The sequence below is a fragment of the Simochromis diagramma genome, unplaced genomic scaffold (genome assembly GCF_900408965.1).
Source record: "Simochromis diagramma unplaced genomic scaffold, fSimDia1.1 OVJJ01000026.1, whole genome shotgun sequence".
Taxonomy (NCBI): Eukaryota; Metazoa; Chordata; class Actinopteri; order Cichliformes; family Cichlidae; genus Simochromis; species Simochromis diagramma.
The window spans coordinates 8,891,644-8,907,171 of NW_024386985.1; the positions used below are offsets into that span (position 1 = coordinate 8,891,644).

The 15,528-nt window shown below is 40.1% G+C and overlaps 1 protein-coding gene across 5 annotated transcripts in view; it reads left to right on the forward strand.

Annotated features, from left to right (window-relative positions):
* Window positions 1–246: 246 nt before the first annotated feature.
* Window positions 247–15,528, forward strand: part of palld (palladin, cytoskeletal associated protein) — a 69,127-nt gene continuing 53,845 nt past the window's right edge. For 3 of the 5 annotated variants that reach the window (XM_040039816.1, XM_040039820.1, XM_040039819.1), the window contains exon 1: window positions 12,465–13,045. The gene's annotated coding sequence lies outside the window, so the exon portion shown is untranslated. Of the gene's footprint in view, window positions 396–2,415; window positions 3,410–12,400; window positions 13,046–15,528 lie in introns of those variants that run through there. The other 2 variants (XM_040039817.1, XM_040039821.1) reach the window with 2 other exon arrangements.

Sequence of the window (15,528 nt, forward strand, 5' to 3'; positions counted from 1 at the left end):
TGTGCAATCTGAAGTATTATAACAGCATGGCTTTACAGTTTTTAATTAACAAATACTGGTTCAGTATAAAAATGTCACCGCCGCCTCCTGTTCCCCTGGACTACCTCAACACTATCTCTTCGTGCCAGTATTCTGGCTGTGAAACCTGAGCCAGGGGCCAAATATAGCCCCACACAGTGAGCAGTTAGGGACCGGGACAGATGGGACAGCAGGCCACTGCAGAGGCAGTACGCTATTGGACCCTGAACCCGAGAGATCCTGCTGCCTGCCTGACCAATAAGGCTGCTCTTCTGGAAAGAGAAGCTTCTTTTTCGACTCATTCTTACTTAAACAAGACAAACCTGGACCCACAAAACCAGGAGAGAGCAAACAGAGGACGAACAGAACACCCGAAGGTATGCTTTCTTCTGTTTTCGGTGCTTTATGTTTATGTTTCTTTATTATTTATCAAGTGTGTGACTGAAATCATTTAATCTGACAGTGACAGTAACAGTACAGCTGTTTTTAAATATAGTCTCTCAGTCAGATTCAAGCATCATGTATACAGTATCCCCTCTGACATGTTTTTAAGAGCATTTTGATTCCCTCTCACTCTGAAGAATTTGTGCTGTTATTTATACCATTGTGAGATTGTAAAATAATGTAAAACATGAACTCTAGAAAAGATAAGGAGGTAGCAGTAACTTGGGCAGCAATGGCAGTTATTAACATTTGTCAGCCAAACCCAGTGTTTATTCATATTTAATTATCACTGCGCTGCTGCTGCTGTTGCCTTTGGGACACTGTCCAGGTTTAGTCCTTTGCCATAAGTGTATTTTGTGCAAGTGCAGCTATACCTGTGTGTGTTTAAAGGTAGCAACCTCTCCCCCGTGCTTGGGGTGTGTGGGGTTGCAGTGTTGCTGTGAAACATAGCCCAGGGGATTAAAAATAACAACAGCTGGTCTTCAGGACGCCATGAGGCCCTGAGTGTTACACAGCGTCTTATATGTAACTACATCAACAGTTTTACAATATGCATACATACATCTAGGTTTGATGTCGCCATAGAGATCAGAGCTGAAGCAGCACTCCTCTTTTAAACTACATGCGAAAGTGATCCATTGTCCATTCACACGAATAGACGCCAGTAAGCTCCAGTTTTGACTAGAGCAAACTCACATGTAAAGAAGCATCATATGAAAAAAATCACGTATTCTGGCACAATATGGAGAAGTTGGAGTAGACTGGCGACAAATAGACTGTATTTACAGTAATTTTTATGCATTTTACCTTCTTACAAGCATAATAGGAAGTTAAAGTTACAAAGGCTATCACATGGTCTCATGTGATAGCCTTTGTTTTTCTTTTTCTATTCCAAAAATCATCATAATATGGGATGGGGTGAGGGCCAGTGGATAAAAATGCTCTACAATTCTGTTTAACTGACATTCTAGCAAATTAGATTTTCAACATCAACACCTTCATTAATCCATTCATAGTTTTAGCATATGATGGCAATATGGTAGTGGCATGTGTAGAAATGTCACCTCACAGTAAGAAGGATGATGGTTTGAACTTAATGGAACTTTGCGACCTTTCATTGTGGAGTTTGCATATCATACCTGCACCATATTTTTTAGGTGGAGGGTAATTGGTGGTTCTAAATTGGTCATAGACGTGGATATGAATGAGCTCTCAATTTTACGAATTTGTCAACTCTCACCTCATGACAGCTGGGATAGGCTCCAATATTCCCACAACCCTTGGATAAGCAGGAAATGCATTGATGTTATTGATCGCTCTTTGGCATACCATCATTTGAGTGATGCTACTGTTACTTAAACTCCCAAACAATGTTTACATCAATGTCGAAAGAATCAGTGTATCCACAAAAATTATTTTTAAATTCACCTTTTCTTTTAGAAGGGCAGACATTTTTCTGGTTTATGAGCTCTTGGTGTTCATAAAAAGCATATTCATATTAGTATTTATATCTATTATATGAACAAGTTTTAAAACAAATATAAAAGGTATTTCAGCCCTAACAGATGTAAGACAATTATCGCAGTTTGTGTGGAGGGGCAAAGGAACATGTGTGAGGAAAGTATAACACAGAACAGGGGCCCAGGATAAAATGTCCTGACAGGAGCGGGGTGAGTGAAAAATGCCAGTCATGCTCACTATGACTTCAGTAAAGGCCTTTGCTAATACCCACCAACTGTGTCCAAACAACACCAGCTTGACTCATGCTGCCTGCTATGTCTGCGTGAGCAAATGATACAGCATAGTAAAGTCTATTTTCTAAGCTGTCTTCTCTTCTGTGAGCTTGTCATTTCCTTTTTCTTTTTTTCTTTTTTTACAGATGATTACAAACTGCACTGTCTGCTGTGTAAACATGTATAAATGGCTGGTTATGACATTTGCTGTGTATTTCAGGATGCAGGACGGGAGTTGGAATCAGCCACTCCCCATCTCACTGCTGCTAAAGGACCCGCCACCAGGCGCGACTTTGGAGGGTGATGGGGGCATATTTTCTGAGGCATCCTCTGATGGGGAACTCTACCTGGACTCAGTGACAGAACTGGATTCTGGAGATGGAGACTTTCCGGATCTTACCGCCTTCTTAAGTGCTGAGGAGATTAATCGTAGCCTGGACCTGGCCCGGGAGGCCTTTAATGATACATGCGAATCTGAAGATCCAGGTCCCTCTAATCCAACAGAAGTGGAGCAGGCTCTCCAATCTGTCCCCTCCCTTTCTGTGCCCTCACAAACTAGTGAAAACCTCACTTCAAGCCCAAACCTGCAGCATCAGACCAAATTCCCCAACTCAGATGATAATGCAGCAGTTAATGTTTCCTCCAGCCAGAATGCCCCCCTCAGTAAGCCTGTACATGTGTCCAGTGAGGCTCCATCCTGTGTTGAGAAGGCTGTACGTCACAAACCGATCCAACCAGTATATAAGCAGGATAAACCCAGGCTGGTTCATGAAAGCCTGGAGCTGAATGATCGAGTGGCTTCAGCCACGGAGTTCTGCAGCAGAGCTGCCACATTTATCGAGGAGCTCTCATCCATCTTTAAAGGTCCTGCTCATTCAGAGGCAAGGATGGAGGAGGATTCCTCCTCTCCTGATAGTGGTTATCTGACTCCAAGAAGCCAGCGGCCGGTCCCTCAGGGATCAGCCTCTGGTCCTTCTTTATCTCCTGGGCAACAAGAGGAAGCACAGTACAGCCAATCAGACACAGGGCACTCAGCCTGGTGTCCCAGCAGGAGTGGCAGCTTCTTCAAGGTACCAAAATTCTGAAGCTCCAACAGTATACGGACCCCTGTCACCTCCTCGCTTTCTTCAGAAGCTGAAGAGTCAGGAGGTGGCAGAAGGGAGGCCCATTCGTCTGGAGTGCAGAGTCAGAGGAAATCCCCTGCCGTTGGTCAGGTAGGTTTGGATGTCAGCCGGATTTTATTGTGCAGGTTGCATATGAAGGGTACCTGCTATTTTGTATATAATTATTGTATTTGGTTCCCTAATTTTATGGAGATTTTTAATTCATAGATTTTCAAGTTTAGTGCCATGAAAAAAAAAGATCCACTTGTGTCTATTAGACTAAGATTTATTAAGCCAGCTCTCTTTTTAAAAGTTGATTTTAGTTGTATTGACTACCCATTAACTGAATAAGGACTGAGGCACTTCTGAATAAGGACAAGGATTCAAAAGAACTGTCTTCTTTTTTAGTTGCTTGCGGTTGACAATAATTTGTATTTTAAGTCTATTCCTTTAAAGTTGGCTGGTGAGACTAAAGAAACTAGAAGTTGTCCTTAGCTGTAGAAAACCCAGCAGAATTAAAGCTGGTTTGTTTTTCTGGATATTTTATAACCTCGAGTTGTTACCTTGTAAAAACTGTTGTATGAAGTCTGTGTACTGCCTTGGTACTTATGTGGTCACTTACCCAAACATTATGTTTTCTTGGTTTAATTTGCTGTACTATATAATTATATAGCAAACTGACTGATCCTGGATTTTTGGGGCTGATGCCAAAACAATTAACGGGATTAAAAAATTCTTATCTCAGTATATCTTCTAATATTCTCAAAACTAATCCCCCCCCCCCTTCCCCCAACCTGCGCTTTAGCTTAGCTGTGTTGCTACTCTGCTGCAGTTGCTGCAGAGTGTAAAGAAACAGATTCCTATTATCTCTATTTCATTATCTTAAATGTAGAAATCTCAGAGAACAAGAACTCAAAATGAAACAAACCACTGAATCAGTAGCACCAAGTATAACAAACATGCCCTTTGTAATTTGGTTAAAATAACCCTTTAAGGATAGTTTGACCCTAAGATGTTAAATCAGTATGTCTCAAGAATGCACTGACCTCTATATAACTGTCGTCTAAATCACAGTGTCAGTGATGCTCAACAGACCAACTGTCAGGATCCAGCCTCACTGGCCTGGCTGTTACTGATAAGGTGAGCGAGGGGTGCGAGTTGCCGATGTGTTGACAAGCAGGGGGGACTTCCACTCTGTGTAAGCACATTTGTCCTTTGGTACCTGTGCCAGATGAAGCAGGGACGCTGCTAATTTACGCCTGGATGAACTGTTATTGCTCTTGAGACGGCACCACTGGCCCCTGGTTACCAGTTCATCAGAAAACTAAAAATACACTCCTCTCTTGTTTCTGGATAAGTCATTCTCACATCTCAGTCCACACATTTGCTGTTTACTACAGAGACATACCTGAAGTAATTAAAGTTTCAGTCTGTTTGAAACATCAACATCCTTCTAATTCTTTAGCTTTTTCTTTTCTCACATTTGAACTAATAAACTTACATTTTTAGAACAGTTTCTTCAAGATTATTTTAACCTACTGGATAGAAACATTTTTTACTTCACAAAGTGCTTCTTTTAATCATTCTATTGCTTATATTAAGCTATCAAAGGTTACATGAAGCTTGAAAATCTGGATGTCTTGTGCATTACTGTACGTCAACTTCACTTAATGACAAAAAATTTAAGCAGGGTTGTCAGACTCATATTTGATCATTATTGGGTCAAATGGGCAAAAACATTGTCCGTATTTAATGAATCATCCATTTACAAAACAAATAGTTAAGAAAAATAAGTATTTCAACAGTGCCTGTTTTCCCACATTCAGATGTTCTCATTATATGTAGCATTAAAATGTATGGATCAGACAGGATCTACAAAAGGATAAAAAAGGTGTTATGATCTAAAGCGGAATGAAATATCAATAATATTCTACTTCTTTATTATCCAAACAACTTGGCGTCTAGAAATACCATCCGTCTGCAACAGGAATACCATCATATTTGATACAGCATGAGTCATTCGCCAATCATATTTTGTAAATATGATGGCTTTAGTTTTTTTGTAAAGCCATCCAGTAGGCCAGTTGTGGCCCCTGGGCTACACGCTTGACATCCCTGATCCTAAAGAGCCAATTGTGGTTACGCTTAAGTTATTTCCAGCCTTATCTTTCCTTATCTGTATCTTAAAAAATTTATTAACAGTTTGAAACAAGCTGTTTTATCCTGTCGTCCTTTAAGTCATCTTTCTTCTAATTGACTGCATCTCATAAACAGATGGTTGAATATGTGCCTGAGTTGACCAAATTATGGATATCCCCTCTGACATCATACAAATCAGAGAGTAGAAAAAAACTGTCATAAATATACACTGACCTTATTATTTCAAACTCTTTTCCATGTTTGATATGAGCATCCTGTATTATAACAGCATATTTATTATACCAAATAAGTGAACACATAACAGGTCAACTTAAAGGGATTTTTGAGTATGGAATTTCATTTGAGGTGTTTGTGTAACAAGAAGCTATAAAGCCCCATGCTCAAGATATGAATCTCCCCAGTAGGATATGGGGGGCCTCCTCTGCGGCTGTATAAATAGTCATGAGCCAGGCACTGGAATGCAGGCAATGCAATGACTAGGCATTTTCAGTCACCAGACTCTACATCTCCTAACACCTTTTTGGGAAATATGAAGGTAGTGTGTAGGGAAACAGGAGAGTCCAGACACACCGGCGGTAGCTCCATTATATAACAAATACAACAAACATAAAGCTGAGAAGAGTTGAAAACAACACACTTATTTCATTCTTACCTTTCCACTGTAACATTACAGAAAGATTATGATATTTGTGCCGTAGAAAACAAACTGAGTTGTTGTTGTGACGTAATAAGTTGGAAAATTCTGCAGGTGAGTGCAGATCCTAGCAGCAGGTTTTCTTACTGATTTTTTGCTCTTGAAGTGAGAAGCAGTCAGTATAATCTATGCACAAGGGCTATCACTTCCTGTGTTGGATACTGAATGTGAACACTAGATGGCAGCAAGTTGTTTACCATTCAAAACAGACATGCAGCTTCATCTGTAAGTGTGAAAGATATTTAAGCAGCTGCTTAAAAGGTGAAACTGCAAAGACAAAGATTTTTGTGCTGCAAGTCTAGTTATATGTGATGAACATATGGAACTACATGGCATCTAAAGACTGTTGCTCGTCTGAGTTAAAGAGTAAAAAGGAAAAGTTTTTTCATGAAACCTATGATTTTTTTAATGTATTGCAAGGCATTTCTTTGATGTTTGGTTACTGTTGCATAGTTGCACAGGTTTTTAAAAAAAAGATTCCTGAAAGGTTGAATTCAAATGCCTCGTTTCTACTTAGTGTTCATTTCCCACAGGCAGCACCTTTGATGCAATTGCCAATTCGAGCAGGTGATGCACCTCTTCACCTCCGCGTTCTCTCAGGCTAATGAGTTGGTGCTGGATGTGCTGATGCCAGCATTTTGGAAGGCATTCCTGGTTTCTGGGCGCGGTCTTTTGTGGTCAACCACAATTCGTCTCGGTCAGAGAATCTTACGGTGCTGAGTGCCTGGTATTCTTCAGCATGCCCTCAGTCTCCTCACTCACAGTGTTTTATGTAATGCCCAGCTTTTAATGATGCATTTCTAGTATTTGTGTGCATGTTAGTTACATCCATGCGAACCTGCACATTTTTTCAGTGTGAGGTCATTTTGGCTTCTTCAAGTCTCTGTTTTGGCGGGGTTTAGATTGGCTCTTGGCATGAAGAATTAGGCAATGTATTCAGTCTGTCCAAGCCCCCTGTGTGTTATTAAAGAGAGCATTTCAACACTAAATTGATAGTGTGAGGTCTCATTGTGTGAAACATCCAACACGCCGCAGGTGGCTGCTAACTGATGTCTCGCTATTTCAGTGTACTATAAAAGTGACAGAGAAAATCCATCTCCCATTGTGTCGTGCCTTGTTGCTCTTTCATGTCATTACTCTAACTGCATGCTGTGCAAACAAGGCACTTCAAAACTTCACTTGGAGCTGAATGAGGAGAGATGTGAGGGTAGAGACCAGCCTTGGCGTCTTGGTTTCAGCCAAATACACAAAACCGCAGGGGAAACTTTTGGAAGCTGAGAGGCTGTGGAAGAATTTGGCTAAGACATCTACACTAGGCAGCATCAAGAAGAGACTCCAACGTCAAGAAGAGGCAAAACTTTATTGAATGATGGTGGAATTTGTTGTCAAGGCATAAAAGGCCAAATACTCACAAAAGCATCTATGAAAGTTGACCTACTATGTGTCGCTTTATTTTCAGTCATATATAATTGTGATTCAGTCAATCTTTGTGATAGTCGCTTTTTAAATAGTCATGTTTCAGTGAAGTTCAGGAACCAAACCGCTTGATAAAAAAATATATGTTCTCCCACAGCCAAAATTGGTGTTGCCTTCTTTCTACTTCCTGTTACCTTTTCACATTAAAAAAATATTCCACAAAGTATTTTTCATTGTAGTTATTTTTCTTTTTATTAATGGTAAATGGCCTATATTTGTATAGCGCTTTTACTAGTCCCCCCTAGGGACCCCAAAGCGCTTTACACACCCAGTCATCCACCCATTTACCCATTCACACACTGGTGGAGGCAAGCTACAGTTGTAGCTACAGCTGCCCTGGGGCAGACTGACAGAAGCGAGGCCGCCATATCGCACCATCGGCCCTTCTGGCCAACACCAGTAGGCGGTAGGTGAAGTGTCTTGCCCAAGGACACAACGACCGAGACTGTGCAAGCCGGGGCTCGAACCGGCAACCTTCCGATTACAAGGCGAACTTCCAACTCTTGAGCCACAATCGCCCTGGTGGTTTGTTTGCACTGTCAGGTTATATGTGAGCTGTGTTAAAATATAAATTACTGGTTTCGGATTTGTGATGTTTGACATGCTTGTGTTTCCTGTGTCATCCTCAATATATTTTGGTTACTTAAATTTGCAAACTCTGTAACCGTAGAAGTAGAAGTACAAAAAGTTACTTTATTATTTAACTCTGGCATTATTAATCTCTCTTCCACAGTTTGTCTTTTGTCCCCCTCACCCCCAGGTATTTAAATTTAGCATTTGTGACAAAACGGGACAATGACTGCACTATTACATGTTAAGAAAAAGGTGGTCATCATCATTTGTCATTATTAAAGTGAGTCTGGTTTGTTTTTAGCTAAACTTCTGGATTTGGCTGTTGTTTTTTCCATTTGACACTGAATTTCTTACACTTTCTGGCAGACATACATGAAAGATTCAAGCTGGGATACCAGCTACTTGTTGTAGAAGTAGTTATCATACCAGCAAACAGCAACAGTAGCCCTTCCTCCCATGTTTTGTGGAACAGACTTGGCAATGAGGTCATAGCAGGTGACCCACTGCTGACTCATGACGTAGTCCCGCTGTAATGCTGACTGTTTGGCCTGTTTCTGGAAAGCCATAACTTTAAATTCTCCCTCGTGGACTCATTTGATCTCTGCAGGAGGAGTGGAAAGGGAAAAGCACTGGTATTTTTATACCTGCGCTTTTTTAAGAAAACATTTGGAGAGCATGATGTCATTCATATTTAAACTCCAAATAATGAGAGAACCTGGAGTGGGTGTAAGGCTCTAACTTAATACGATACGGGAACTATTTTACGGCAACATTCCTGGAACATGAAAACATTTAGGAAGGTGGGACTTTACCTTTTCTGAATGGAGATCTTGGAAGTTGATGTGAGATCGTCAGTTTGACGCATTATTCTGTTCTCACCATACTGACAACTGAACTGTGTTCATGACTATGCGTTATATGTGTGCAAAGATGTATTCAAGACCCAAGAACATTTGAGCTTTTCCAGTGCAGACTGCCAGAGAGTTTTGTGTTGCAACCATAAATAGACAAAACAGCTTTCGTGTAATCTATATCACAGACATAGAAGACTATATACACACCTTTTTCCACTAATTCTTCCATTTTCAAATCTGGGCTAATACAGATTATGTACATGAACTTGTTGAAATAACAGAAGTAAAACAATTCTGATGGACGGCAGCAGTATTCACGCTTAGACGGTACCCCTGGCCCTCAACTGGCTTAGAGACAGAGTGTGAGATTTCACACAACAAGGTGAGACTTTTTCTGAGTTTAGGAGGCTCCTGACATCGACTGCTTGTGACAAATAGTCGTGAAATTCACAGATATCTTTTTAATCCAGTTATAGATGCTTGCTTGAGTCATGGACACATACCAGGTCTGTCTTGCTTGTAACATGTGTTTTTAATACACAGTTAATTCCATAAGAATTTGCACAATGGTAGTTGTTTTTAAGTTTCTCAGCATCTAAGCAGTTGTTTTTAAGCATCTGTACTCCATCACAGTGGATTTTAGAATTAGTGACTGAATCAGAATGTGACTGAAGTGCAGAGTTTCAGCTTTAATTCACAAAAGTATTGCATTGAGTACATTAGCGCAGTGGTCCAAATACTTATAGAGGCAATTATCTCTTGGTTTTATCAATGGTAGCAAATTAAAACATTATGCATACATTCACTTCAGCTTTCTGCTGGTGGTTGGGTTAGTTAAGTTCTGTCCATTTAGAGAACACAGCCATGTTCAACCGGTTCTAGACTGACCACAAATCTGAACCTGAGTCAGTGGAATAGGGGTGGTAAACATCTAACTTTTAACCCCAAAAGTTAAACATCTAATAATCTTAGTTTTGTGCATAAAGCATAAACAAGGCTAGGAGGATTCTGGGCTCACTTTCAGCATCATGTTGAAATCACATTTTATGCTTTGTAGGTGAATCTTTAAATACCATGAAAAATCATTTGATAGAATGATTTACTGTAAAAAAAAAAATAACGAAGGAATATTTTTATTCTGCTTCAATTATGTGGGCAACCTAAATAGTGTCAATAAATCACCACCAAAATAACTATGAGTGCAGAAAGGGTTAAATAAGACATGCGAAGAGAGTGGAGTGAGATTTGTAGGGAGTTATATAAGTGGATCAGTGACAGTTGAAGAAGTGGAATACCAGATTTAATATGAAGCATGTCTGTTGTGGACAAAGGCAGCAGTCACGCACGGCAGGAGGATGGTAATCCAAGACAAGTTCAGCAGCAGGAGGATGGGCAGAGGACACTCCATAAATCTAAACTCTGTACCGAAGCTTCTATTCCTCCTTTAATGTTAGCAGGCCTCTTGACCTCATTTTAAACATGCATCCACTTACCATGAGCGTTAACCAAGTCCATCAAGTCTACGATAGACAGTGACACACGAAGACTCAGACTAAGCCTCTGATTCTTTAAAATTCCTTCCGCACTATAATATAACAAAACTGACTGCACACGTTTGGGACAGGTCTAAAGGTCTGCTGACGGTAACAAGGACTTCATTTTCTGCTTAGACACTTAGGTGCTGTCTGCGTCTATGCTCTCAGGTAAGATTTGTAGTTCTGAGTCATCCGGGCCTCGGGGTCTGTTCCACAGCTGGACTGTGGAACAGTAAGCAGCGGGTTGCATTCCTCTGTTCACCTGTTAAATGACTCGCAGCTATTCATCATGCTTGATAAGGCATGGCCATTAGATTCAGCTTATAGTAATCTGCCTTTTGATGAGATATTTTAGGCTGTTATTTTTCCTGGATGTTGGATTCCTGTGTGGCTGCCAAAGAGCTGCGTTTGAAGTTGAGCCCGATTCAATTATGGATCGCCGACAATATTGAAGTGGTGGAATTTAGTGCGTGCTTTTATAAGAGTTTGTGCATCTAAAGTGTTATTATGTGTACAGATATAGCAGCAGACTCTGCCGGTACTTTAAACTGTAAAATGTGCGTACATGTACTGTCCACTTGGCAGTGTATTGTGCGAAAAACAGTCTGCACAGGGATGGCTGTTTTACGAGCAGACGAGGTCAAATGGGACTCATAAAAACAAGCTCAAGTCTTCCTTCCCATGTACATGTGACAGGATAACAGCTGTGCGAAGGTTAAACTGTCTTACACAGAAACTCAAGATATGCATCTTCGTTCCTTCGTCTCTCCGTGTTTGTTTTTTTCCTGTGACTTGAATAAAATATCCCTGCCTCTCCACCCTTTTCAGTTTAAGCCTGAGATTGATATCATAGGGGGCGACACTTGTAGCGGGGGGTCTGCAGGATTTGGTTTCATATCAAGGGAAAGGGGAGGTGGAAAAGAGGAAGATGTTTAATGTCGGGCTCTCGGTGCAACTGATGTGAGCTCAGATCTAAGTCTATAAATTCGTCGGGAGGAGAGAAGGTTACAGAGTTCATTCAGACCATGTCGACAAAAACTTCAGCCACTGGCTCCGCCGGCAAATGTCTTCTACTCTTTTTCAGCTTTCAACACAGCAGAATTGCAGGGTGTTTCACTTCTGACTCATGTGCATCCAGTTTGTGAAATATCTTATCAGCTTTCCTCATACTTCCACCCTCACAGAGTGTCTCGGGGTGGCTAAGAATTTGCTTTCGAGCTGTAAATATTCACGGCGGGTGATACTAAGGTGATTTGTCATGGAAGCAGATGTTTTTGTATGTTTGTAATTTTGTTGCATGGTCATGGCTGAGTGGTAAAAAAGGAATCATTTGTTTATTATTTCTTGTATATTTACTTGAGTTGGTCTACAGATGGTCAGAGGTTTACTTTATGAGTTACTCTTGTGAAAGATGAGACTGTACAGTCAGTCAGTGACTCCCAACCAGTATCATAGGGCATATTTTCAAAAAAGCCAGGGGGGTACGTGGACAAATTCCATCAATTAATTTGAAAAAAAAAAAAAAATCAATTCAGTTGACATAAACAAGTAAAAAAATAAATAAAATTAACAGTTAGAGGAAAAAAAACAGACACCCAAAATAAATAAATATGTAAGAAGACAATAATTAAAAATAAAGAAAAAAATCTTGAAATTACTTGAAACAAATATGTTTAAGCAGCTTAAAAAGTTGAAAAAAGTTGAAACAAGTAATTAAAATTCCAAAAAAGATTTGCAAACTCTGGGTTAAAGTTATAGAAAGTATAAAAGATGAGCATAGCCATTTTGATACATAACCATACAAAATAGATTTGAACTATGCATGCTTAAGTTTGCCCCATCTGTCTTAGTCTTTATCTGTGTTCTGTCTTTAGGGGCTCCGTAGTCTCCCCAGCCCATCTTGTCTCTTGCTCCCTCTCCCTCTCTGTGTGTGTTCCTCTTTCCCTCACGCTTCCTCTGTCTGTATTTCATCTCCCTTACCTGTTCCCTTGTCCCTCCTTGTGTCAAGTTCACAGGTCTTCGCCGTGGTCTCAGTGTTTGTACTTCCTGTCTTATTTTGACAGTCTCCCATCCTGTGTTCAGCGTGTTCAGTTTTGCTACCCGTCTCGTTATGTCTAATTCATTCTTGTTGTGTTCGCATGTGTTTCCACTTCCCTTATCATCCTTCAGTGTACACATCGTCCCGGTCTTCCTCCTTCCTTTGTCAGTTCTCCCTCCATGTTCTTAGTGTTAGTTTTGCCCAGTTTAGTTACCACTACCTTAGTCTCCCTTTGCTTTCATGCAGCCTTAATAAACAGCCTGCTTTTTGTTAAAACCCAGTTTTGCCCCCAAATGTCAGCTTTTGGGTCCTCACTCTCCACTCCACACGATCTGCCGCCGCAGACTGGGTCAAGAAAAGGTCCATCAGCTGTGTGTGCGCTTCTTTGAAAGCCAAGTCCAAGGAAAAGGGCTGTTAGTGAGTAGCTGGCAGTTTTTTGGTGATTTTTTTGGCAATTTGTTAGCAACCTTAGAAATAACAATAAAAATTTGAAAAACCGGTAAGGGAATATATATTTTTCCCTAGCAACTGAAGGTTGCCAGGGGGTTACTAGTCAGTCTTTAGGCCTGTGTGACTGGGGCCTAACCATAATTGACTGATTAATGGCAACAGTCTTAATCTAACTTAACATTAATTCAAACATGTATATTTTAACTTGAAAGGTTGTGTTCCCAAAGGGGTTCCTGGGCCCATATTATAGACTGAATTTAAAAGCTGGCAGTAACCAGAATCATGTCACTCACTGGTTATCAGAGTCCATTGCCATCTTGGTGTTTTAAAAAAAGAAGTGACAAGTGAGGGTTGGATTTGATTTGGAAACCGGCACCATTGCCTTTTTGTCTTTCTGGAAACTAAGTAGAGCCATAATTTGCAAAATAAACTTTACGTTTTATTCAATATGATCTGATTTTAACAACTAAGCCCATAAACTCATAAACAGAAAGTGTTTACTGAGGTCATAGAGAAAGTGAGCTGAGGGCTTCTATACAATTTTAAAATGCCTCCCGCTGGCTATTAAAAACAATGCGGGTTTAATGCACTTCCACACTAGCTCCACTTTTCAGACTGAGGAGCTACATCCATCTTATACTTTCTACAGCCCATCTCACAGTGCTGCTGTGGGGACATTAGATAAAAAAGATTTAACTACTGCAGTAGGTGACTCATTGTTTAACCACACTTATGACAACACATCTGCTCAGTGTACTTTGAATATGGTATTAACTATATCTAATGGTTGTTCCCAGAAATATGTGATACATACCAAAATTAGTGCTGACACAGGCTACTGCGTGGTTTGCCTTCAACGGAAATTACTCAGATGTTGGAGATAAGTAGTTGCGGTTATGAAAGAACTTCTGTAAATCAATGAAATTTAGTATGGCACAGGCACTAACAGAAGCACTCCCATAGGTGTCAACGCATGAGAAAAGACTTTGCTTAACTTCCTTAATTCCAGAACCGCACCAGTCGCAATTAATGTAACTTTAACCCATAACTAGTTTTAGAAAAAAATGTGAAAAAGCCATAAACATATGTAACCTCAATAACAACTGGCCAATTAGACATCTGATCCACTTCCTGTAAGTACAGGCAACATGCTGCTCCTGAATTATGTGTACTCATTTATTTTTTATGGCTGATATGTTTAATTTTTAGGCTCTTGTGGAAGTAACTTTTGTTGGTTTTCATACTGGATTTATTTGAAAGTTTGGACGATTTATTGCAATCACAGTATGACATCATGAGAGGACATAGCCTCTGTTTTTGTTAGTGTCATTTGGTCTCCTTGGAGCAAAAACAGGAGTTGCCATGGCAGCATGGCCTTCATTTTTGTGATGTCAGCTGACCCTTTCAAGACCTTTTTAAACAGGACGTAATGTGTAAGTGAGTGTCTGATTTAATGCATACGCACGTTTGGTTGTTTGTGGTAGGAATGGGAAATTATTGAACATTTCCTGATTTGTGTGGAAGCTTTTCCTTGTGTCTTTGTTAACCTGTGTTTGTATGTTTATAATGTGAGATTTATAATATGATGTTTATGAATACAGCCTGCTATGTTGTTGACTTAATTTTGCAAATTTCTTGCCATCTATACAGTAAGACAATAGCAGTGGGTCTGCGAGGGCTATTGTCAGATACCTAGTAATTAATGGGAACATCCAGAGACTGTAAAACCCGGTCTTCTCATTAACCCAGGTTTTATAGTCACTTAGGGGGAAGAACAGTGCTTTTCAGGTTTTATCACTACAAATTAGAACAAGTTCCTTCACAAACCACATGACGACAGGTTGTGCAAGAGGGACAGGACATTCAGTTCTTTCAGTTTTACTTATATAATGTCAAATCACAGTAACTGTTACCTCAAGGTACTGTAAAGATGCTACAACGTCATAGAGCGAAGCTCAGTGATACCAGTGAGCGAGGAAAAAAACGACTTGGAGCACGAAGGGTCGGACAGACTAGGAGAGAGAAATGACAAAAAACTAATGATGTGGAATTCCTGCATATAAATCCATGGTGAGTAAAAGAGAGGAAAGCAGGATGGAGATGCTCAGTGCATCATGGGAGGTCTTTCTACCAGACGAGAGTAGATCAGGAATGAGTCCTAAGATACTTTTTTGAGCTTTTAGTTCCTTAATGTCTCATCTTTGCTGTTGACAGTGATAAAAGTTAAACCGTTAGTTAAGCAGTCAGCGTTTCTTCTTAATGGGTTTTTGGTTAGAGGTTTTTTTACACTCTATAACCCAGTGATATCCCACTCTGAATTTTGAAGCCATTACCCGCGAAGCCATTTGTTAAGAAGTAGCTAAATGTGTTTGTGAAAGTTATATTAATTTATAAAAAATCTACGTCATAAGCTTTTTTCCCCTTAAAGGTTTATTCTCTACATTAATCCA